Source organism: Diceros bicornis, unplaced genomic scaffold, assembly GCF_020826845.1.
Source record: "Diceros bicornis minor isolate mBicDic1 unplaced genomic scaffold, mDicBic1.mat.cur scaffold_55_ctg1, whole genome shotgun sequence".
Classification (NCBI taxonomy): Eukaryota; Metazoa; Chordata; class Mammalia; order Perissodactyla; family Rhinocerotidae; genus Diceros; species Diceros bicornis.
The window spans coordinates 1306746-1333698 of NW_026691429.1; the positions used below are offsets into that span (position 1 = coordinate 1306746).

Consider the following 26953-nt stretch of genomic DNA (forward strand, 5'->3'; position numbering starts at 1 on the left):
TCTAAAATCAATTTCCTGAAAAAATATCACGCACGTTTGCATTACCTTTTTCAATTTTATTTTTATCATTTATGTAGAAATTACCAAAATAATTATAACTGGGCTAATAGATTTTCCTAAGGTAAAATTTCTGTGGTGCTTATTGAGCTCAGATGCTGTTGGATTTTATATTTTACGTTTTAGGAGTTTTTAGAGGCAAAATCCCAACCAAGTAAAGGAATATCAGGACCTTCTGACTCCAGTGCTTCATCAGACCACAGACGGTATAGTTGGCTTGTTTTTCAAGAAATTCTTCCTCCTGATATTTCCTTCACATTCCTTTGAAAAGCGTAAATGATTGCTTTTTAAACAGAACAGTTTATTTAAATTGAAAAAAATGAATGAGATCTTGAATGAATTAGAAAGAATAATTTATTAATTTGCTATAATAAATTTGTTTTTATAAAAGGAGTTCATTAGGCAATACAAGGATGGAGACGAATTTAGGTCGTCATGGCTGTAGTAATTGGAAAATAGTTCACTGGATAGGCCCGGGTTCTTCATCTGTTATCTACTGTGTAACTCCACTCTGTGTAGTGTGGCAATAATATAAAATGACTGATTTGTATTCAGGTCACCAGAAATGGTATGTTCAGGTGACTGCTGCCCCCTCCAGAGGGCCAGCTAAAGGCTCTGTCCTAGCCTAAAGGTACTACCATTGTCAAGAACATTCTGGCCTCCTCTTTGGAGTTGCTTCTAGGGCTTTTAGCATGTTATTTTGAATGTCTGCTGTGATGCTAAAATGTCATCCTTTGAGGATGGGTTTAATATTTTAGAAATGGTCAAAAGGCCCCATCTTATGAGTAGTATGTTGGTTGCAGTTAAACACTGTCAGGGCCCATAAAAGAACATAACTGATTTTTCTGTATGACTAGAAAACTAGTTATCAAAGGAATTCCAAAGGAGAAGTTCCAAATATCTTTGGGGTTTGGAAGTATTAATAAAATGAGAATATGTTCTCATAAGTGAACATCTTTGAAAACATATTTATCTGGAAGTTAAAAATTATGATTTGTTGGGGCTGGCCCAGCGGCGCAAGCGGTTAAGTGTGCGCGCTCCACTGCAGCGGCCGGAGGCTCACCGGTTCGGATCCCAGGCGTGCACCGACACACTGCTTGTCAAGCCATGCTGTGGCAGTGTCCCATATAAAGTGGAGGAAGATGGGCACGGATGGTAGCCCAGGGCCAGTCTTCCTCAGCAAGAAAAAGAGGAGGATTGGCAGATGTTAGCTCAGGGCCGATCTTCCTCACAAAAACAAATATGTATATACGATTTGTTGGTGAAAATGGATGGCTTATGGGCACAATGCATGAACTGGCGGTTACAGCACTGAGCCCTGTTCCTATCTCACATGAAGTTTGTGATATTCTTTAGGGTTTTCCACAAGTACCCTAAATACTTCACAGTATGTACTCACCCTTTAAAATACTTGTAATGTTAAAGTAGTGAAATGTTTATGGATAAACATTGAATTTGAAATAAAAATTAATTAATTTATTTATGTCTTTATGCTCCAAATAATTACTTGTGCAATGTGAGAAATAATGTAATGCGTGTGGTAATGCATATGATATTTAAAATCCCTCGAATGAGATCTTTTAGTACTCAGTGGTAAATCATTGATGCCTTGAGGTGGTGGTTTAGTGTACCACACTTTAGGCTTCATCACATTCAGAGAGTGGTGTTCAAACTATTCCCTGTGAATCATAGACCTTTTTACTAGTTTTAGACACAAACATCGTGATTGATTGATGCATGAAGAAGGAAGCAAATTTTAGGGAAATGAGGGAAATTAAGTTTACTATGGGCTGATATTGCAAAAAGTCTTCTGTAGCACTCTACTGGAATTGGGTTTTTTTCCCCCTTTACATCATCCACAGAGATTCTAGTCTTTAAATAATAATTTTTAGTTTCACCAAGGAATATTTTTAAACAGTTTGCTCACAGGGTATGATGGATTTTTTCTCTTCAGTGATATTGAATGGTAGATAATGGGTTTAATGATTAAAATGAGGATTTCTTCCCTCTAAGCAATGGCTCAGGGTTATAATTCTTCATTTAAGATTATACAGTATCTCATTTGTAAAACTTCCATAGACTAATCCTATTAAAAATAGCTTCTTCAATGGCTCTAAATATTTGCGTACTGTATATTTGTTGGTTCATTTAAAGGTGTTAAAATTAAATGTTGTTAAAGGAGATATGTTAACATTGTTGGCTAAAGCGTAACATATGCTGTCAAATTAGTGTTTTAAAGTCAAGAAGCTTTTTCCGCATTTTGCACTTGCAATTTCTGAAAGGAGCCAAAATATCCAATTTTCTGTAGTCTATCAAATCTGTTACCTCCTCTACAACCTTTCTCTCTCCCTTCTAGTTATTGCAATTTCTTGAAGAGAAAATTTGGGAAGGACACTGATTCGTTATATTTTAAATATTTATTTTTAAACTCCATAGGTTATCCTGTTGTACCAAAGCACTACTATGTGCCAGCTGATTTTGTAGAATCTGAAAAAGAAACCCTGGTAGTCAGAAGCGATTTCCTAGCAACTGTGGCCGTGATGGAAAACTGTTTCTTTGGGGACAAGCCCTTTATATCATCGCAAAACTCCTGGGTAAGTGGAGAAGGTTGGGAACAATGTTATCTCTTGTTATCAAGTCGTTAGAAATAAGTATGTCAGGGGCTGGCCCAGTGTATTAGTGGTTAAGTTCACACACTCCTCTTCGGTGGCCTGGGGTTTGCAGGTTTGGATCCCAGGTGTGGACCTACTCACTGCTCATCAAGCCATGCTGTGACAGGCATCCCACATATAAAGTAGAGGAAGATGGGCATGGATGTTAGCCCAGGGCCAATCTTCCTCAGCAAAATGAGGAGGATTGGCAACAGATGTTAGCTCAGGGCTAATCTTCCTCACCAAAAAAAAAAAAAAGAAGAAGAAGTAGGTCTTTGCAGACATTTTTCTTGTGTTTGCCTGGCGTTTCATGCTGCTAAGAGGTCTTGGGGGAGTTTCTTAGTATGTAAAGGTATATTAATATGTCTGTTTCACTGAATGATGATGGACGGTTTCTGGGAAGAAAGTCAGATAGTGTGGGTACCATTATCATTTAGAGGGCTGCATTCAGCTTAGTGGATAGGTTTCTAACAGAAGCCTATGGGAACTTTGAGTTACTTTTATATAATGTAATAAAATTCTGATTTAATATAGCAATCATGTTTGGTCATAGCTTTAGTAAACCACTTGCCAAAAGGAATTGGTTATCCCAGAGTTTTCTTCTTTCCGGTAAATACACATTGGCAATTTACTCAGTTTGCTAGAGGCTTAACGGGAGCATTATTCATAATTCTTTGAAGAATTATTCTTTAGCTTTTCCTAAAACTTCAGCTGAATAAAAGTACTCTTTGGACACATTGAAATGAAGGCTAATTTAACGAACACAAAGAACTATTATGCCTCTTCCTGTGCGATTCCTTGCTAAAATTTAAAATATTATTAGCATTTCCATCAAAAAGGCTATCTTATTAGAGGCAGAATTCCTTTATGACAAAAAGATTATGAAACAGGCTGATCGTGAATACTGTACCTGTACTAAAAGAACTGCTTGCTATGTGAAATACTGTTGTTGTCTTTGTTGTCCCCAGTACTACTGCATAAATGCTAAATTTGTGCTGTAGGAGTTATTGTCTTTGGTTTCTTTTTTTTCCATTCCATTAGGGAAGAATGTTTCAAAGTCCAGATTTCCAATTCAAGCTTTACACAGATGATATATAAGGGCAAATAGAAGCTAACCAAAGAAGAGAAAATTAACTTAATGCTGTTTCCAGTTTGTTCTTTTCCTAACTGTATTTTCTGGGTCTCCATATAAACTTAATGCTAATTTTAAAACCTGTAGAAAAATTTTCTTCCTTTAAAAGGGCAGCTTTTTAATAAGGAGTTGATATTATTTATACAGGTTTTGCATTTAGATTTTCCAACAGACAAATATATATAGATGAAGTAGTGTTCTTAGAATCAAGCCTAGTTGGTAAGGTTATCTCTGGGTAGAATGTTATTTCCTTCTCACTAACATGAATATGAAGAAGCCTTGTTGATACTCACAGCTAAATAAAACATATTATAGTAGAGGAGTAGCTAACCTACCTAAGGACAAGAATTTTAACATCAGAATCCTAAGTACTATACTTGGAAATTACAAACGAGCATAACGAAGTTTTTCTGTGATTCAGAGGCTGAAAACTGGTGCCTGGGATATGGGATTTGAGATCTAAACCTTCTTCATTCTGCTTCTTGCTGTATATTCAGCCTGAGCTTGATACAGTGAGAAAAAGTGCTATTTGAGCAAAGCCTGTGGATAAAATTGAGAAGCCTAGTGAATTGGGAATGCAGAATTGACTATACTCTACATAAGCAAATTGAGCTTTAAAAAAAAAGAAAAAAATTGAAAACAATATCAATCAGTAAAAAAGCATTGGACCTTCTTTACTCCAAAATTAATGTATTCAGTGTAGACAGATTTTGAGTTTAGATACCATTTTCTTATCTTAAGACCAGAGTGAACAGAAATAGTGTAGGTCATGCCTTGATCTGTTTCACGATCAAAAAGAAGAAAGAGCCTTCAAAGAAAGAGTCAGTTTCTTTTCTTCCCTGCTGAGCTTCTACAAAGGCAGTAGAGAACATGCAGAGGGTGTGTTGCAAACTAAGAAACAACATGCTTGTCTTCCCTGAGAAAGAGATGCTGCATATTCTTTAGCACTCTTACCTAGCTGTGTGTCTTCTGGTTGACAACTCACTCTTAGCTATTGTATACTTGCTCCAAGAACCAACACACTTCTGTGGACGTTAATCAGCATTCTAGACGCCACATTTACCAACAAAGGCTTATTTATTCATTAAAGAAGCCTCAGTTGGATATCTGCTTGGCAACATTTTATGGACAGTTAATTGATTGGAGTTATGTGAAAATAATAGAACAGTAAATCTTTAAAAATATTCTGGAATATATGACTTTTACTAATTCAGGCCAGTTTGTATCCAGTGAAATCCACTAAGAATATTTTGTTCTGTGTGTGCCTTAGTGAATAATTATACAACAAAACTATGTGACTTGTATTCCACTGTTAGAGCAAAAAGACTCAATATGGTGTTTCCTGGCCGAAGGCTTGACCTACCCACTGTGTTCTTAGAAAATAGTTAATTATTACAGTATTTCTTTTATTTTCTTTAGAAAATTTAGACTTTTAGAATATCAGTGTTTGCTATAAAATGGGTGAATAAATTGTAAACATGTTTATTTTAAACCAGAGACATATTTTAAGATACATTTGTCTTGTCTTAGAATAAAGTGATCATTTGTTATACCTACAATTGTTATTTAAATTTGGAAGTTTAGAAACTATCCATGTAAGAGATGATCAGTCTGTAGAAAGCAGTGTACTTTTTGAGTTCTTTGCAAAAATAACTGTAAAAGTATTTATCACATAAAAGTTCTTTGGATTGCATTTCTTTTCTGAGGTTAAGAAAAGTAGGGAAATGTAAGATAACATAAGGTTAATGACAACTTTACTCTAAAACTTTCCCAAAGCCATTACTTAACTTTAATATGTTTTCTTAGTATTTTCTAAAAAGAGAAACTAACATATCAGTTGTTTAGCTTTAAAAAATATCTGACTTCTAGATTTTATCTTGTCTTTTCAATATACATGCAACTGACTTTCCTTTCTCTGTACGTAGGACATTGACAGTGATGACCTTCATGTAGGTCCTACTGTAAGATCCCAAATCGTTAAAGATTAGAGCTTTATATACTGTATAACTTAAGACAGGTGAATAGAAGGATTTTTTTAGAATGGATACTTTGAAAACATTATTAGTAAACATCAGGAGTTAAAGTCAGTCATGTTCTTTGATTAAGCTTGAATTATTGAGTAATTTTAATAAGTACACCTTTCTCTCCAATATACACAAACTCCCAAAATATTCAGGTGAATGAAATTTTTCTTGAGTTTTGTGAAGACTTTTTGTCTTTTTGGCATGAATGTTATTTAATTTCCTGGGAGTTTTATTCAGAGACTTTTAAAGTGATAAAATGGATATAAAAGTACTTTAAAATATCCAAAGTGTTATGTACATATAAAGTTCCCAACTTAATTTCTTGGGTACCTAAAGTTCTTTGGTAAGTCATTGTTTCAAACTCAATTTATTTTCCACTAGACTATATTTTAAATGAGTATTAATACCTAGCAAACTTGTAGCCATGTGATATAGATTATTTCTCTGACATTATCGTCTTTTTCCTCCACTTCCTTCTCCCCTAGTTTCTCTTCCTTTTTTCCTTTTCTTCATGTTTTTCTTTGACTGTAGTGGAAAGATCAAGAGTTTTGGGGTCCTAAACTTAGGAACTAGGCAGTTCATCGTTTGAATATAAGTTCTACTACTTACTATTTATATGACTTGAAGAATTTTCTTACCTTCTGTGATCATCAGTTTCTTTATTTTTATGTCAGAAAGATTAACTGATGAGGAAATATACATAAAGCATTGACTGTGGGACAACTACATACTTCAATGGTTCTTCTACTTCCTGCCCTTCTACCCTCCCTCCCTCTCTCAGCCACCGTTTAGGATATGGTTTTGTGAAAATATGTTGCATAGTTCTTGTTAACCAGGCAACTCAGGATGCTCCTGGGCCCTCCTTGCTAGTACTCTCATTGCCACAAAACATCACAGGAAGAGAATGCTTGCCTAGTTGCTCCATAACCATTCATCTGCTTGATGATTCAGCTACTATTTGTAGAGGCCTGCTCTGTGCTAGTCACTGTGATATCCAGTAGCTCTACAGCAAGAAAGGAATGTGACAATCTAGGAAATATTTCTGTCCTCTGAGGGCAGCCTACTTATTCTGACATACTGCTTCCTAATTCCAGTGTTTGTAACTAAGATAAGTCCATTTGCATTTGATTTCATTCATGATATTTCTTGCCCAATTGACCTCAAATATAAAAGCCACTTATTAAGCCTGGAAATTTAATGCTTTTAAAAGTTAAAGTAAATCAGTGATCACACCCCTAGTGTGCATGAGGTCATACGAAACTGAGGTCTTGATTTTCGTTGGTCCGTTGACTTCAAATGCAGTTGACTTAATTTTATTGCTCAGTATAGCACGTGTTTTGTTACTGATCAGTAAAGGTAAAATGAATAGATAAGAGTACAGATATAGTTATAAATTGTGGTTGCTGAAAGATTTCCCATCTGTTACACTTCAGGAAACTTCAAGCAGAAAGACATCAATTTCTGAGCACTTTTGTTATCCTTTTCATGGTATCCTTGTGATTGATAGTGACCTATAATGGGATTTCTGTGCAGTGGGCATTATAAACATCTTGAGAGCACATGTAATACAGTATTACTTGAAAAGCTTCACGTAGGAAGATTTTCTTCTTTTAGCTTATTGTATAAATGACTAGCTTTCTTGAAACTGAAATTTTTAGTTGAATTGCTACTAGGTCTAGAAAACTTGTATAAAAAATTTATGATTCCACCCTCAAATATCTTAGTGACATTGAATATGAAAGCAGTGATGCCTAGAGTTCGAGAAGACTGCATACATATTGTCAAACTATTTCCCAGAAATGCTAATAATAATACCTGCCTTAAAATGTGTCAGATTCTGTGCTCTACCCTTTACAAATAATGTCCTAAGTAATCCTCCTAACTCCTCTATGAGATGGGTACTCTGTGTCATAACTGAAACTCCGAAGAGCTCAGCACCTCACCCGAGGTCACCCAGCCCGGGACTGACAGAGACTTGATTGATTTATTCAGGAGTCTTCGAGGTGCTTGCGTCACCTGTAACCTTTGTGGCAGTAAATATGCTTATTAAAAATAAAAACTTTGGTAACCTAATAAGAATTAATTTGTATCCTGTTTTCATTTACATGCTGATTGTTAAAAACATATTTCTTAGTCATTTCTGTATCCTCTGTGAATTGTCTGGATATCTGCTTTGCGCATTTAACCTTGGTTTTACGATTTTTCTTATCAGTCTACATAAATGTTTCATATGTTAGGTATACTAAATCTCTCTGACGTTTTCCTAGTTTGTTTGCCTCTAAACTTTGCTTGTTCTGTTTTTCGATGAATGAAATTTAAAGTCTTTATATATTCAGGTGTTTCATTGTTTTTCTATTTAACTTTTTGCCATAGAATTTAACATTTAATCTTTGAAAGTTCATCACTGTTAATCAATTGAGTTAAAAACATATATTATACATTTGAAATTTTTTGGTACAATGTATTCGGTTGAAGATCTACATTTTCTTTTTCTTCATAGCTCATTTCTTAATACATGTGTTGCTAACATGTGTCCCTGCCCCTGAGAATCAACCAGGCTTTGCAGCACAGAATTTTACTCCATGAATTAGCTGCTGAGCCTGTTTTAGTGTGTCCTATGTGATTTTGGTGTCATGATAAAAAATTACTCTGTTAAATTTCCTTTAAATTGTCATTTCATTAAAGAAACAAAAATTCTCCTTAATATTTTCTTTTTACCCTCAATAATTATTGTTAGAGGTGAACCCAGGGTATGTTTTATAAGCCTTTCTATGCATAAAAAAGTGCAAATATTAATGAACCTAATCTGTCTTCTAAGGATTTAAAGACAGCTACTCCTATTTATAGAAATGCTTGATTTTCTGTGAGCTTTGGTACTGTATTGTGAAATGTAGGAAGCCAATTGCTCTTTTCTCCTGTTGTCTCATTTTCCCTTTAGCAATTCTGTAGTTGGTTGGGTGTAAGTTCTTTCAGGCTTCTCACACTTCGCCAGAAAGCTGCTGTCACGGAATTAGCGCAATGAGGAGCTCCGTTTTTGCCTCCTGAGTGATAAAAATCAGTGCAGTGAAAAAATGTATGTCTGTTAACTTGACCTTTTAAAATACCTGTCGCTTTTACCTCTATGGAAATTAAAGTAATGATTATGGCAATTAATGTTTCCAAATTTGTTAACTCACCAATTTATTATTTTGGTTAATAAGTCTCTTGAGCACCTGCTGTATGCCAGATGCTGTGCTAGGTAGTGGGGTACAGCTATGAGTGAGAAGCATACAGCCCGTGGAGACATAGACAAGCACATGGTATAAGTGGGGGAACATCAAGCTAGATACGCAGGTGCAGTACAAAGAGAGAAATAAGAAGGAAGTACAAAGAAATAAACTTTCAAAAGACTTGGTTAACTATTTGATTCATATCAATTTTGATACGTTAGCATTTATGCTTTCCAAGGATATAAAGATTTCTTAATTTATCTGTCATCATTTATAAATAACAAAATAATAAAGATAGAATTTCATTTCTATAGAATGACAGTGAAACATCAATTATGTAAAATGCTTGTTGGTAGTGGAAATTTTTCCACATCTCAATGATCAGACAAATGAAATAGGGAAACAATTTGCTGCTATTTAGACTATCATGGTCAACCTTGCATCATGAGCTAAAATGATAGTAATAAATTGGAATTATATGTTGATATTTGCCATAATTAAGCCTGTATTGGTTTGTTTTAAATTTTGCAAAAGTATATTTTTTTCCAGAGAGAGAATGTTCTGTAATATGCTCCCTGATTTGGGTAGGAAAGTATAACATATCAAGGTCTAAATTGTTTGTTTATTGTTTCTTCCTCCTGGTGTCTCTTCCATCTGTATTGTATAGAATGTCAGTGTTCTCAAAGGACAGAGTTGTATGTGGTTTAGAACCCCGACTCCAGAGAGAGACTGCCTGTGTTGGAATCTAAGCTCTGTCATTTACCAGCCATGTGCAAGTTGCTTAACCACTCAGTGCCTCCATTTCATCATCTGTAAAATGATAAAGTTGTTGTGACGATTAATGAATTAATACATGTGACATACTGCCAGGGATGTAGTCAGTTCTGTGTGAGTGTTGCTAGGGCTGCTGTTGCAGAGGCAGCAGTGGCTTCTGGGGCTGCTCCTCCTTTTTTTGTTATTCTATTTTTAATATCACTTTTATTATTATTAAAAACATCTTCCAAGTGTTACTATAAACACCTTTGGCGATTTTGCCTGTTGGATAACATTGCACATGTGCCCTGAAGTTACCCTCAAATGGAAATATAATGAGAAACATTCCCAAAACTGCAAAGAAATTTATAAGCATTTTTGTGGTCAACTCCCTGTTCTGTTTTTCAGAATTAGTCACTGTCTAAAAGCAGTACCTAAAGAGCTATGGAAAATGAGGTGTAATTTTTTCTTTTTTTTAGTAAATATTATACGTGGGTGAATTTATACAAAACTCAGCATGGTGTCGTTTTTATGTGATCAATATAGAATTGAAGATCAAGAGTGAAATGAGCACATTTTCATAACTTAAGTGCGGTAAAAATAAAGAAGTGTGCTGACTCACTTTAGAATAGTTGGATTCCTTTTTCGATGGTATTATTTAATTATGTTTCACATGTCTGAGCATAATAAGATAACTTGATAGATGTGCAAATGCTGAGTCAGAGTATGCTTGCTGTAAATTTGGGTAATATTGCCAACTTGTCCTCTGACGAGATTATGCAGAATTACATTTGAGTTGTGGTTTCCCACCACCGACTCTCTCCTCCCCAGCTTAGTTTCTTCCAGGCCCAGGGAGAATCCCTGCCTCAGTGAGTCTCAGGTGCTGATGGGCCTCTCAGGTGTGTTAGAGCAGAAGATAGCAAAGAACCACTGACTTAGTACCTTCTTCTCAACCTCCCCTCCCAAAAATCTAAGTGGCGTTCCTTGTTGTATCCTTGGATTTTATCAAAAGTTGCCACAAGGGACTACCACATGAAAAGAGCTTCCGTGTTTACAGTATAGCAGCGGTTGGAGACATTACCGTCATGCTGGTCAGTGCCCCAGAAAAAACGCCGCATCTCAGAAGACTATTGTAGAATTTAGCATCAGCAGACACTTTGACTCCCCTTAATGAAATGATTTCCTTCCTTGAGAATGCAAATGCATTATTTTTAGAACAGCTTTATTGAGGTATAATTTACACACCATACATTTCACTTATTTAAAGTTTACAATTCGGTGGTTTTTAGTATATTCACAGAGAATTGTGCAACTGTCACTACAAACAGTTAATTAATTTAATTTTCATCATCCCCCAAAAAACCTCATACCCTTTAGCAGTCACTCCCCACTTCCCCCCAATCACTTCACCCTTCCCCCGTTCCCCCCAGCATCCTGGCTATATCAGACAATGTTCTGCTGCTATTCATGGTGTTTTCGTGGCCAGATTTTTTGGAAGTGGGTGGCCAGGTTCTCCTTCCTAGTCTGTCTTAGCCTGGAATCTCTGCTGAAACCTCTTCACCATGGGCGACCCTGCTGATATTTGAAATACCAATGGCATAGCTTTCAGCATCACAGCAACACCCAGTCGCCACAGTGTCACAACCAACAGATGGGTCGTGTGGTTCCTGATCAGGAAACGAACCTGGGCGACAGTGGAAGAGCGCCTGATCTTAACCACTAGACCACCAAGGCTGACTCCCCACCCCAGCACTAGACAGTCATTAATCTACTTTCTATTTTCTCTAGATTTTCCTGTTCTGGACATTTCATGTACCTTGACTCATAATGTGGGGCCTTTTGTGACTGGCTATTTTCACTTTTTTCACTGTTTGCAAGGTTCATCCATGTATCAATCAACACCTCATTCCTTTTTGTGGTGGAATAACATTCCATTGTATGTATATACCACATCTGATTTATTTATCCATTCCTCAGGAGATAGACATTTGGGTTGTTTCCACGTTTTTGCTGTTATGAGTAATACTGCTATGAACTTTCATGTACAAATTAATGTTTGACATTGTTTCATTCATAAAATGACATGTTTTTAGCTTTCTTGGATATACCTAGGGGTGGAAAACCACTGAATTGTAAACTTTAAATAGGTGAAATGTATGGTCTATACCTAGGGGTGAGTCATATTGTAACTCTGTGTTTAACATTTTGAGCAATTCCAGACTGTTTTCCAAAGTGGTTAAACGATTTTGCATTCCAACCAGCAATGTATAAGGGTTCCAATTTCTCTACATTCTCTCCAATCCTTCTTCTTGTCTGTTTTGATTATAGCCATCCTAATGGATGTGAAGTGGTATCTCATTGTGGTTTTGATAAGCATTTCGCAAATGACTAATGTTGAGCATCTTTTCATGTGCTTATTGGTAATTTGTAAATCTTTGGAGAAATGTCTATTCAGATATGTCTATTCAGGTACTGTGGCCATTTTTAAATTAGGTTGTCTTTTTATTATTGAGTTTTAAGAGTTCTTTACATATTCAAGGTACAAGTTCCTTACAAGATATATGATTAGCAAATACTCTCTTCCATTCTGTGGGCTAACATTCTGCTTTCTTGATGGTGTCCTTTGAGGCACAAAAGGTTATAATTTGGACAAAATCCAATTTATCTCATTTTTTCTGTCATTTATGGTTTTATGTCGTAGTTTTGTCTAATTCAAAGTCACAAAGATTTACGCATATTTTCTTCTAACAGTTTTATAATTTTAGCTCTTACGTTTAACTTTTTGATCTATTTTCCATTTATTTTTGTAGATGGTGTGAGGAATGAAGGTCCAACTTCATTCTTTTGCATTTGGATGTCCAGTTGTCCCAGCACAATTTGTGGGGAAAAAAACCTTATTCTTTTCCCTCTTGAATTGTTTTGGCACCCTTGTTAAAAATCAATTGACTGTAAATGTAAGGGTTTATTTCTAGACTCTCGATTCTATTCTGTTGATCTGTGTGTCTTATCTTCATGCCAATACCACATTGTCTTACTTTCTGTAACTTCTTCTTTTCAATCTGGATGCCTTTTATTACTTTTTCTTGCCTAGTTTCTCTGGCTAGAACCTCCATTACAATGTTGAATAGAAGTGACAAGAGTGGACATCATTGTCTTGTTCCTAATCTTTGGGACATTCACTCTTTGATCATAAGTATGGTATTAGCCATCAGTTTTTCATAGATGCCCTTTATCAGGTTGAGGAAGTTCCCTTCTATCCCTAGTTTGTTGAATGCTTTTTATTAAGAAAGGATGTTGAATTTTGTCAAATGTGTTTTCTGTGTCTACTGAGATGATCATGTAGTTTTTTGTCCTTTATTCTATTGAAATGGTGTATTGCAAGTATTGATTTGGGATGTTAAGCTATCCTTGCATTTGTGGGATAAATCTCACTTGGTCATGGTGTGTAATCCTAAAATGTTACTGGCTTTGGTTTGCTAGTATTTTCATTGAGGATTTTTGTGTCTATATTCAGAAGAGATTTGGGTTTGTAATTTTCTTTTCTTGTGGTGTCTTTGGTTTTGGTATTTGGGTAATACCAGCCTCTTAGAATGAGTTGGAAAATGTTCTCCCTACTATTTTTTGGAAAAGTTGGTGAAAGGTTGGTTTTAGTTCTTCTTTAACTGTTTGGTAGACTTCAGCAGTGAAGCCATATGTTCTGAGCTTTTTTTTGGTGGGAAGTTTCAGTCACTTGTTACAAATCTGTTCAGATTTTCTGTTTTTTCTTGAGTCAGTTTTGGTAATATGTGTATTTCTAGGAATTTGTCTATATCATCTGGGTTATCTAAATTCTGGGTGTACATCTGTTCATAGTATTCTCTTATAATCCTTAAGGTTGGTAGTAATGTTCCTTCTTTCATTCCTGATTTAGTAATTTGTTGTCTTTCTTTTATTCTTGGTCAGTCTAGCTAAAGGTTTGTCAACTTTTGAGCTTTTCAAGAATCTTCTTTTGGTTTAATTTATATTCTTTATTGTTTTTCTATACTCTATTTCATTAATTTCCACTCTAATCTTTATTATTTCCTTGCTTCTGCTTGATTTTGACTTAGTTTGCTCTTTTTCATCTGCTGTCTTAACGTGGAAGAATAGGTTATTGGTTTGAGGTTTTTCTTCTGTTTTAATATAAGCATTTACAGATACAAATTTCCCTCTGAGCATTGCTTTACCTATATCCCATAAGTTATGTTATGTCTTCATTATTTTAATCATCTCATCAGAAAGTACATTAGAAAGTATTTTCTAATTTCCCTTTTGGTTCTTCTTTGACCCATTGGTTATTTACGATTACGTTGTTTAATTTCTACGTATTTGTGAATTTCTAAAACTTCTTCCTGTTATTGATTTCTAATTTCATTCTATTGTGGTCAGAGAACATACTTTGTATGATTTTAGTCCTTTTAAATTTATTGAAACTTGTTCTATGGCCTAGCATATGGAAGACATTCCATTTGCATTGAGAAGGATATATACTCTGCTCTTATTGAATGGAATGTTCTATAGATATATATTAGGTCTGGTTGGTTTATGGTGTTGTACAGATGCGTTTTTGATAATGACATTTCCCTTCTTTTTTTTTCAGCTGATGAATTAATCAGTCCTAAAGACATTGATCCTGTTCAGCGCTATATCCCACTACAGAATCAACGTAACGTGAGCGTGAGGTTTTCCAATCAGGTAAAGAGAGATTTTATTTCTTGATTTAGACTCATTCAAAGACATTTAAAGCTTAATTGAAGAAGAAATTTTATTCTGAAGGGCTTTTTATTGCTTTTTCCGAGGGCGAAGATTCTCCGTCTCTGGTTAGTTAAGATTTACTTGTGGTAAAGGGCTCTTTTTTAGTGAGGGAGTATGAGCCAGATATGTCTAACAAGATGTTTTCCAGGTAAACATTTTCCTCTTCAAAGTGGGTAAGCTTAAGCTGTCAAATGTCTTTGAGAAGATGCAGTACCTATGGGAGGCAGGGAGATAGATGAGATGGCACCATATTGAAGGGAGCGGGGTCTGGTGAAAGGCCCTGTGCTTGACGTCTCTCCAGCGCTGTGTCTCCGTGACGGGACAAGTGACTGACAGAGTTGTTCTTAGTACTTGGTGATGTGTCGGGTGAAGGAATAGTTCTCAGTTTTTTACATTTAGTAGCTATGGATTCAGATTGTGTTGTGTCAACAACGTAAGTGTTTGCAGGATCAGCAAGATTGATGTAGACTTGAGCAAACTCTCAAGTATTAAATGATACCAGTAATGAGGACTGTTAAAATGAAAATGCTTTGGATTATGGAAACTGCCTGAGGAGAAAGGGAATGAACTTGAGTGTGTGCCTGGGATTCCAAGCAGTTAACATTTATTGAATAAGAACAGCATCAGCACTTATAGAAGACATGTCTACAAAATTGAAATGCTCCTTTTATTTTAAAAAACATACATATACAAACACACACACACACAGAAATAAATGTTTGTTTTAATGAGAGAAAGGAGAGCCAACCAGCTCCATTACATTCTATCACGCTATTTCTGAGTCTTTTGCTGGTCTTCAACAAAACATGTTAAGTACTCCTTGTGGTTTATAGATGGGAAGCTATTAGGGAGACTTGTAAATAAATGTTAAGATTTTCTCAAGAACATAAAATCCCTATGTTAATATGTGATAGAAATTTTTCACTGGCCTGTTAGCTCCTACACAAGGTGGGGATTTAGCCTTTATCTTAGTTACCACTGGGGTCAGTGCAGTACAAGTGTACATTCTCTACAGATTTGAGACATGCAGTTTATCGTTGAAGAAATGATAACATAGGGAATACATTTAACTTCATATTACCCAGCGCTGTGACTTGGAGCCATTTTAAGACTAGTGTTTATCATTTACATAGCATTTCACATGTGTGACCCACTTCTCTAGGGCAATGAAATCTCAAATCCTTTTCTTAGAAAATAAAGTAATAGGTCACAGATTTGAGGTGTGGGGGCAGGAGCCAGAGAACATCAAAGCACATGGCTAGCAAAATCAACAATATAAACAAATTTTATGCTTGATACTTATAAGGAAGGCTGTGGGTTATTTTTATTTTTTGACATCCAATATGCTTGCAGCTCTTTCTCACTCAAGAAAGCACATCAGAGTGAGTGAGAGTGACTTTTATAGAGAATTTGCTTTACGTGTATTTTTTAACGTTGAAATTATTTTCTGATGTTGCTATTAAATTGTCTGTGGCATGCCTCCCTGGTGGAGCCACATCGCAGCTAAGAGACTTGCTCTAGGGTAAGGACAAAGGCTCGTCTCCTGCAGCCATGTGGTAGATTACGTCTGTGCAGAGTTGTGTATGGTTTCTGAGAGGGAGATGATGGGGAGGATTGGCAGCAGAAAATTGCTGGGAGCTGTCATGCCCCACCCTACTGGCAGCTTAGTTGTGGTCGGATATAAAATGGTGAGGTGCCCTTGTCACTTTCTCAGCCATTTAAGCGGTAGCCAAGACTGGCGTGCCCATGTCCATTGCTGGCTTGGGTGACATGGACTGGCGAAATATAGAGGTCAGATGTAGTCCTCTGCTTGAAATGGTGTCAGTGGCCTCTTGGTCATGATTGACCAGGTCAGACTTTGCAATTAGCTGATGTGTGGGGGTTGACCAGGTGCTTTAAAGTCTGCCAAGTGTTGGAAAAAGTAAATAGAGAGGAGTAAATTTCAGACAATTCCTGAAAACGAGAGAAATCCCAGACTTGGAAGGAAGATGTATCGGGGTCCCCATGACCACCCTTAGCCTCGGAGATTCACTAGAAGGACTCACGGGACTGGGAAGCTGCTGTACTTACACTTGGGGTGTATTACAGTGAAAGGGTACAGGGTAAAATCAGCAGAGGCACGTGGGGCAGGTCTGGGGACACCAGGCACAAGCCGCCCAGTGTGCTCTCCCAGTGGAGCCACGCGAGACGCAGTTACGCAGCAGCCACGCGTGACAGCGTGCAGAGTGTTTCCAAGCAGGGAAGCTTTCTCAAGCTGGAGTGTCCAGGCTTTTCACTGGGGGTCAGTCCTGTGGGTGTACAGCACCCGCATGACTGACCTCGGTCATTCAAGCTCTAGCCCCTTAGAGAAAAAGCAGATGTTCCCCATAAACCACAATGTTAGGGGAAACCCTCTGGACAAACTAGTACGCTGTGGCCCAAGGCCTCAGGCATGCAAAACACTCTTATCTGACAGAACATTCCAAGAAGCCGGCCAAGGGCCCATCCTGAAAACGTGCCTTTCTTGGGAATGTTCAGGGTTTGAACAACCCAGACCTGCCGAATCAACTCATTCCTTCACAGAAGGGTTATGGCAGAAGGAAGTTTCCAGAATCCAGAAAGCAAGGAGTGTGCTAGAACTGTAGAAAGGTCCATTCCTTCAAGTTTGCATAGGGCTGTTGGCACATTGCGAACCCAAAACGTTGAGGACTAAATTGAGAACTGTTGATTTTCTTAACAATACCCGTAGCAAATTCATTTCAGGAAAAGGGAATACTTTTGTACCTGGGGGTAAGACTGAGGTTGGAGAAGTGTGGTGTCATCTAGGGTAACCCTTCTCACTACTCACTCTTTAGTCAGAAATTGCTGTTTCCTCTTGATGTTAGTTAGAGAACAAAACAAATCCCATTTTGTAAGTAAAGTTTAGAGAAGTAGAAAGAAAAGCATTGTAAGCAATAGCAGATATACTTGAACGTATTATGAGATTCTGACCAAAAAAAAAAACTTTTTGGAGGTCTTCGAATGTAAACTCCTAGAGATAAGAAACTATGTTTTATTCATTTTTGTAGCTTCAGGACCTGTCCTAGTACCACAACACCTGTTATATAGGAGGTACTCAGTGTTTAACTTGAAGGCTTGAGGATGCTTGAAGGGATGCTTGAAGGGATGTGTGGGGGGAAGGTCTGCCATGGGAAATAGTGGACTTCTCATGCAAATATCTCTAAATCTGTTTCTCTAATTGTGATTCTTTCCTAATATTTAAACTTGAATTTCCAACTACCTGGTGATCATCTCTCCACAGATCTAGTATTTAAAACCCGATGTTTCTGGTTGTATACTTATTTCTAACTCATCAAGTTGTATACATTAAATATGCACAGCTTTTTGTATGTGCATATTTCTCAATACAGTGGTTTAAAAAATTTAAAAAGAAGTAAAACCCAACATTTCTAATGCCAAATTTGTTGTCTTCTCTTTTCAAACCTGCCCCTCTTTCCACAGTCCCTATCTTGGATAAGAAAGGACTTCAGTAGTCTCTTCTCACACCAGTAGCTTCTGTATCCAGTTGATTGTCATATTGGCTTTGCCTTCGCAGTAACATCCACATTTCTCTCTTCATATTCATCCCCACTGCCATGTACCACTCAGACTTTATTACTACTCAATGGGATGATTACTATAATCTCTTTGTCTCCAGTCTCTCCTCCTGTTTATCATCTGTGCTTGAGAACACATGATCTTATAAAGCGTGGGTGCATTCGTGTTATTTTCTGCTTAAAACCTTCCCTGACTCTCTGCTACCTACAGGATAGATTCTAAACTCCATATCCCGACATTCGAGGCCCCACACGGTCACCTCAGTTCCTTGTTTTTCACCTATATCCTGCAATTTCTCCAAATTTCTCCCTGCTCTTCCTTCGCTAGAGTCTCAGCAGAATTGTTGATCTAATATCACACCCTGCCCACAACCACTCCCAGACCTCCACACTTAGTGCAACCTTCATCCTGAAACCCTGGCCTCTTTTTGAGTCAGAATCCTTAAAATCCAAGCCCCATGCAGTGCCTTTTTCTTTGACTACATATAAAAGTTATATAAATGCAGGGGCCGGCCTGGTGGCATAGTAGTTAAGTTTGCACGCTCCGCTTTGGTGGCCTGGGTTCACAGGTTCAGCTCCTGGGCACAGACCTACACCACACATCAAGCCATGCTGTGGCAGTGACCCACATACAAAATAGAGGAAGACGGGCACAGATGTTAGCTCAGGGCCATGCTTCCTCAAGCAATAAGAGGAAGATTGGCAAGAGGTGTTAGCTCAGGGCCAATCTTCCTCACCAAAAAAAAGTTACATAACTGCATATTGTAAAACGTGAAATAATACAGATGAGATTACAGTGCAATTGCATTACAATCCATTGGGAGTATTAACCATTCCACCATTTCTCCATCTCTAGAAAAGCCTTTTTTAAATCTATATCTGTTTTCACCTCTGTCTCCAAATTTCTGAATAACGTAGACGTAACTCCTGTGCTTGATGTTTTACCTTTACACAGTATCTGTTGTTTCTTTGTTTTGGAAAGATCACTTGTATACCCCAACCTCCCTTCCATCTTAATCTCCCAATATTTAGTAGTTATTTTTAGTTCTTTTATTTATCACCTTTATAACTTTAAACGATGTAATAAAACTACATTTTTTGGGTCATCTCCTTTTGGGAACTTGTCCTTATTTTTGATGTCCTAAAATTTCATGGGAACCTGTTTTTGTACGAATCTTATTTTCATTTATTTTGCTGGGCATTTGGTTGCCCCTTTCATTTTGTGACTTTCTTCAGTTGTGGGAAATTTTCTTAAATTATATCTTTGATAATTTCCTTTTCTTTATTTTCTCTATTCTTTCTATTAGTGCTCTTATTAGTGAGATCTTAGACCTAAAGGAGTGATCCTCTGAATCTCTTCTTTTTTTTCATATGGTTTCTATTTCTTTGTGTTTTTTTTGCTCTACATTCAGGGAATCTTCCTTAACTTTTTGTTCCAGCTCTTCTGTTGAATTTTTTTTCAAAGTCACATTTTAATATCTAATAGCTCATTCTTGTTCTCATTTTCATAGCTTTCTAGTTTTTATTTAAAATTATTGTCACAATTACTACAAATTTGGAGAGTCAAAAATTTTTGAGGTATCAATTGAATAAAAACTTTTTTTAACTTTTTATTTTGAAATAAATACAGATCCACAAGAAATTCCAAAGAAATGTCCAGGGAGGGCCTGTGAATCCTTCACTCAGCCTCCACAATATTAATGCCTTATATTAGATAGTACAACAGAAAACCAGAAAATTGACAGTGGTACAGTCTATAAAGCTTATTCAGATTTAACCAGTTATACATACACTCATGTGTGTGTGTGTGTGTGTATGTGTGTGTGTGTAGAGCTCTGACCATTTTAATCACATGTGTAGCTTTCTGTAACCTCCATCATAGTCAAGATACTTAATTGTACCATCACCATATCATAATAAGGCTTCCTTGTGTTACCCCTTTTTAACCACACCCACTCCCTCACCCCCAGTTTTAACCCCAGACAACCACTAATCTATTCTCCATTTTATAATTTTGTCATGTCAGGAATGTTATATAAATGGAACTATATGATATATAACCTTTTGGAATTGGTTTTTTTCACTCAGCATAATTCCCGTGAGACTGATACAAATTGTTGCGTGTTATGAAGTTTGTTCCTTTTTATTGCTTAGTAGTATTTCATGGTATCACTATACCATCGTTTCACCGTTCACCCACTGAAGGATATCTTGTGGCTTATTTGATGTTTCTTAGAATTCCATTATGATTTATTTATAATGTTTTTTAGTGTATTGCTTTCTTAAATTTTCTTAGTAGTTGCTCTAGGAATTACCATATACATACTTAGATTATCAAAACTCTACTGTATCAACATTTTACCACTTTAAGTGAAGTGTAGAAACTTTACTTTCATTTAGTTTTCTTTCCCTTTTTCACATTTTAAGCATAATTTTCTTAAGTATTTCCTCTGCATTAATTGAGCAGCACATCAGTTTGTGTGAAAATTTTTGCTTCAACCATAAAATTTGATTAAAGAAACTCATGAGGTAAAGGAGAGTCTGTTCTGCTTATCTCAACTTTTACCATTCCATTATTCTTTCCTTTCTGAATGTCTCAGCTTTCTGGAAAAATGGTTTCATATAATATGTGGTATTTTGTGACTGGCTTTTTTCACTTGCATAATGTTTTCAAAATTCATCAATCTGGTAGCATATATTAGTACTTCATTCCTTTTTACAGCCAAATAACATTCCATTGTATGTATATACCACATTTTATCCTTTTCTTTCTGTTTAGATAGCTTTCTCTGGATATTATTTATAAGTAGGTCTGCTAACGAACTTATTAGTTTTCCATTGTCTGATAGTGTCTTTATTTCCCCTTCATTCCTGAAGGATACTTTTGTTATATACAGGACTCCTGATTGGCAGTTGTTTTCTTTCAGCACTAAGAATTATTGTACCACTTCCTCTGGCCTCTGTAGTTTCAGATGAAAAATCCCTTGTTGATTCAAATTTGTGTTCTTCTATAGGTAATACGCCATTTCTCTCTGGCCTGACACCAGCCTGAGCTGGTGTGGGTGGATCGGCCCACTCACTGGTTCCCAGGTGTGGCACTGGGGCTGGGTAGGCTTGTCACTGCTGTGGAGCTGCTGCTGCTGGCGGATCAGACTGCCTGCTGGTGCCCTGGTTCTGAAGTAGGGGTTGAGCTGGCTCTTGGAACTTTACTGCTGCTCCTGCAGGTGAATTGGACTGCCTACTGAAGCCTGGTTTGCCAAACAGGGATCTGGACAGCTCACTGGGGCTTCTTTGCTGATGCTACAGTTGTATTGGCCCACCAGTGCCCTGGTTGTGAAGCAGAGGTTGGGTGGGCCCATTAGGGCTTTGCAGTTGCTGCTAAAGGCAAATTGGCCAACAAGTACCTCAGTTGAGGAACTAGGGTTGGGGTCCCCACTTGGTCTCTGTTGTGCTTCCTCTTTCCCAGTCCTTTCACGAGAGAGAACAGACTTTTATTGTTTTTGTGTTTGTTTATTTTTTTGTCTATGCCTGTTGGTTGTGTCAGGCTGCAGGCTCCCCTGGTGCTCAGCCCGGCATATGTGGGATCTCAGGAATCGCACTGTATTGCCATTCTTCAAGTCCTGAGGTTCTTAGCCAGTCCAGTCTACCTTCTTCTTTCCAGCTTTCAGAGTCCTTTAATTGTTATCCATTGATTATTTCCAGGGTAAAAAATTGTAATTAGAGCAGGAGGGAAAACTGAGTCTACGCATCTTGTTCCCGTTTCCCTTTTTTCAATAGATACTTTATCTCTGTAAGTCTTTCTGTAAGTAAAATTTGGAGTTAAGATTTCTTCTGTTCGAGATTGGATTGGTGGTTACCAGAGGGGAAGAGGGGAGGGAGGAGGGTGAAAGGGATAATTTGGTACATGTGTGTGGTGATGGGTTGTAATTAGTATTTTGGTGGTGAACATGATGTAGTCCATGCAGAAATAGAAGAACAATGATGTACACCTGAAATTTTTACAATGTTATAAACCAATAAAAAAAAAAAAAAGAGTAGAAATATATGGGGGGAAAAAAAAATAAAAAGTAAGCATTTCCTCATGTTCAAAAAAAAAAAAAAAAAGATTTCTTCTGTTCTTGAAACATCTTTTTTCTCCAGAGTAATTGTGTGAAACAATAACAGCTATCATTTATTGAACTTTTTTTAATAAAAGCTTTATTGAAATATAATTTACATCCTATACAAGTCACTAATTTAAGGTGTACAATTCAATAATTTTTAGTATATTCATCACAATCAATTTTAGAACATTTTCATCACCCCCAAAAGAAACCCTGTACCCTTTAACAGTCACTCTCCACTTTCCTCAACCTTTCTCTCTCTCCCTACCCTAGCCCTAGGCAACTACTAATCTACTTTGTGTCTGTATGAGTTTTCTTATTCTGGACATAGCATATAAATGGTTTCATATATGTGATATTTTGTGACTGGCTTTTTTTAATCCCATAATGTTTTCAAAATTCATCAGTGTTGTAGCATGTATCAGTACTTCATTCCTTTTTAGGGCAAAGTAACATTCCATTGTATGTGTACACCATATTTTATTTATCCATTCATCAGGTGATGGACATTTGGGTGGTTTCCACTTTTGGCCATTATGAATATTGCTGCTATGAAATTTTGTGTACAAGTTTTTGTGTGACCTGTTTTCATTTTTCTTGGACATTATGGAATTGCTGAGTCACATGCTAACTCTATGTTTAACATTTTGAGGAACTGCCAGTCTGTTTTCCAAAGTGACTGCATTATTTTGCATTTCTACCAGCAAATTATGAGGGTTCCAATTTCTCTACATTCTTGTCCATACTTGTGATTATCTGTCTTTTTGATTATAGCCATTCTAATGGGTGAGAAGTGGTATATCATTGTGGGTTTTTTTTTTTGCCTTCCCTGGTTACTAATGTTGTTGAGCATCTTTTCATGTGTTTATTGGCAATTTGTATTTATATTCTTTGGAGAAATGTCTGTTAAGATACAGTGTCATTTTTTAATTGGGTTGTCTGTCTTTTTATTATTGTATTGTAAGAGTTCTTTATGTATTCTGAATATGAGTTCCTTATATGATCTGCAAATTTTTTATGCCATTTGGTAGACTGTCATTTCACTTCCTTGATGGTGTCATTTGAAGCACAGAAGTTTTCCATTTTGATGAAGTCTAATTTATCTATTTTTTCTTTGGTTGCTTGTGTTTTTGCTGTCATATCTAAGAAACCATTGCCTAATCCAGGGTGATGAAGATTTATGCTGATATTTTCTTCTAAGAATTTTATAGGGTTAGCTCTTATGTTTAGGTCTCTGATCCATTTTGAGTTAATTTATGTATATAGTGTGAGGTAGGGATCCAACTTGGTTCTTTGCATGTGAATATCCAGTTGTCAAAGTGCCATTTGTTAAATCTCCAGAGTAATTTTTTTCTTTTTTTTTATTGTGGCAAAATATACATAACATAATATTTACCATTTTAACCATTCATAAGTGTACAGTTCGTTGGCATTAAATGCATTTACAATGTTGTGTAACCATCACCACTGTCTATACCCAAAACCTTTTCGTCATTCCCAACAAAAACTCTCTACCCCTTAAACAATGACTCCCCCTTCTCCCCACCCTCCAGCTCTTGATAACTTCTATTCTGTCTTCTGTCTCTCTGAATTTGCCCATTTTAGGTACCTCATATAAGTGAAATTATACAATATTTACCTTTCTGTGTCTAGCTTATTTCACTAAATGTAATAGCCAAGGTAATTTTTGTGTTTCATTAATGTGATGTTTCTCTTTCTTCCTGCTGGTTATTTTGTCACCTACCTGATGATCTTCATTTATCCAGTCATATTAATGTGATGGATGATCTGATTGTATCTTACGTGGTCTCACTTAAGTGTCTCAGTGTCTTAAGTGGTCTGCCCCCACACCACCTCAACAAGAGGTGAGGGAGATGGGATTAGGAGTTTTGTCTCTCAGGGATCAGACCCTCATCATTCTTGCCAAATGCCAGAATGTGAAGGGGAAACTTTGAGGAGGCTCTTGCCTACACTGGAAGCATTAACTTGCGCCAGTCAGTTTGTTCAGTATATTAAGAGAAAAACTTGGTTTTATTGCTGACTGTGGTTCTCTGTGTGGGGCATGAGGCTGGCCACTGTGGCCTTTCATCAGTTCTGTGTCACACCCCACTTCTCCCATCTGCCCTCCATTGTGCATGCAAACCAGGTGCCCCTCTGGGGCCCCTCTATTTGGTGGATCAACTCCCACACCTGTGGCAGCATTTTGGTGATACTCTAAGTGGTATAGTTTGGGATATATGGGCTTCCTCTGCTCTGCTTTATGCATTAATGCACTTCCATTTGCCGTCTCTTATGCTAGAAATGTGCTGAAATATCTTATTTGATGTTTTCTCTTCATTGCTGTGGCTTTAGTTTTTTTTATTTATTATTAACATCTTTATGGTCATTTCTGTGGGGTCTGAGGAGGAATGAGAATTAAGTGCATGTGCTCACTTTGCTCTCTGGAACTAGAAACCTAAGCCTTACCTCCTTTGCTTGAGTCTTATCTCATTGTTTCTGTGAGTGTTTTGTTCTCCAGCTACCCTCTATGCTCCACAGATCTGGGCTGATAAACCTAACACTGGGATTTAAGCAGAGTAAATGTTCATTAAACAGTTGTGATGACCCCAAGTAGATGCAAACCAAGTAAATTAAATGCCAAAATTATTCATATTATCTGATAAAGAAATATTTGAAAGAAAATAATTAACCCCAACCTGTTAATTAGTCTGTCCTTTATTCTTATAAATAGGGTAACAATGCCTGCTCTTCTTGCTCCCACTTTCCTATGTCACATTTGATTTAGAGAAGATAAATTATACAAAAGACCATATTATCCAATCATCCTATAAACAACTCCCTGGAAACAAGTCATGTGGGTTTGGCAGCTGTGCCACTAAGCCTGCTTTCCTATAGCTCTTTACGCACTCCATGTTACAACACTTGTCACACTGTCGTAGTTGTGGCCTGGCAAGGCTCCTCACGGTAGAGAATGTGTCTTATTCTTCTTTGTGTTCTATCAGCCTAGTCTGGTATTTGTCAGGGCAAGAGAAAGGAAATGAGAGAAATAAGAATAGCCACTATTGATTGTGCTCCTACGGTATGGGTATTTTATATGTATTGTATGTATTATATCTGATTTTAACACTTTTCTGAAATATATATTATTATACCCATTTTGCAAATAGCTAACATGAGTCTCAGAAGGGTTAAGTAATTTTTCCAAGGTCACACAGTTGTCAAGTGGCATAACCAATATGAAGGTGTTACCTGAAGAAGGAAAGGGGGAGGGGATGTCAAGCATTTGGAAGCAATGATTTTTGTAATGGTGTGGAGGAATTAACAAAGGAAATAGCTTATTAACTGAACAGGCTGGCTCAATATTACACCACAGAAAAATAGTTGCACCTGTGCCTTAGCACACTGAGAGGGCTGTGGAAATGATCTGAAGAATTAGATGCAGAGATGTCACCTCATGGGGTTGATCATGTTAAAAGGGTCTGTTAGCTTCTTTCTTCTTCCCTATTAGCACTAGGATGAGACCAAGTCCACAGTCTAATAATTAGTAATTTTATTAGGGATTTTCTTCTTCCTTGTCCAAAGGAAAACACTTTCAGGAGGCTAGCAAGCTTCTTTGAGTGTTTACTCTCCCTCTCCTTTCACCCTAACTTGTTGTCGGTAGATGTTCATCGTTTTCTGTTGCCTCAGTAATTCTGGTGCTGACTACCTACTGATTATCTGTCGATGAGACTTTCGTTGTTCGCACTGCAGTGACTCTGCCATGTTAACATCAGATAATGGTTTCTTGAAGGCTGTGTTTGTTTCCAGCTTTTGCTGCTCATTCATATCTGGAAGAGATTTGACTGGTGCAGAAAGTGTAAGCAGCAGACCATGTACATTTCACTGATTCTTTGTATTCTACATTGCAGTTGTCCACTGGGGATAAGGTGACCCTACAGAGGACATCCATTTATAGCAACCAGGGGTAGGTTTCTGGAGTTGTAGAGCAAATGGACTTTCTTTTGAAATGTGTATTATACTAATCAAAATACAGAAGATTAGTGGTTAAATAGGAAAACACACTTCATACCTTTTTAAATGTTTGCAGGATTCTGTCTGAAACTAACATATTTAACAGGCAGTAGCATAAGACCAGCCAGGAATTGGGTTTCTTTTCTTCATTTTTAAACCAACTTGAGAAAATTTGATGTTGTTTCTTGAAATTGATGTTGAATGCAACAGAATTTTTACATAAATAAGCCATTCTAACATCAAAGGACGAGTCACAGAAAAAAAACCACTATGATATGAAAATGCTGTGTTAATATTCAAGAATATAAATAGGAGAGATTCCATATTGCTAGACCTTCTGCCTAGCAAAACAGTGTAGAGCACAGCCTCTGGAGGCACAGTATATGGGTTTGAATCCAAGTTTGGGCAAGTTGGTTAACCTCTGTTATGCCTTAGTTTCCTCGCATGTAAAATCAGAATAATACTCAAGAGTTGTGAGGATTAAATGAATTAATACAGGTAAAGAGCTTAAAACAGCTCCTAGTTTGTAGTTAAGCACTCAACAAATGTTAGCTATTATTAATATTTGCATTTTGATAGTTCCAATGCAGACGTGGTAGTTAATCGAGGTGCCCAGTAGTTAATGAAAAGAAAAGGTACAAGGTTGTGTTGCTATTGAACATGGC

The 26953-nt window shown here is 36.9% G+C and overlaps 1 long non-coding RNA gene across 2 annotated transcripts; it reads left to right on the forward strand.

Annotated features, from left to right (window-relative positions):
• Window positions 1–248: 248 nt before the first annotated feature.
• Window positions 249–26612, forward strand: LOC131403104 (uncharacterized). Of its 2 annotated transcripts, none has more exons than XR_009219224.1 (3): window positions 249–263; window positions 2494–2651; window positions 14445–14767. It is a non-coding gene; the product is annotated as an uncharacterized LOC131403104 (long non-coding RNA). The 2 variants fall into 2 exon arrangements; XR_009219225.1 differs by lacking the exon at window positions 249–263 and adding an exon at window positions 26186–26612 and having other exon boundaries at window positions 2525–2651; window positions 14445–14539.
• Window positions 26613–26953: the final 341 nt, after the last annotated feature.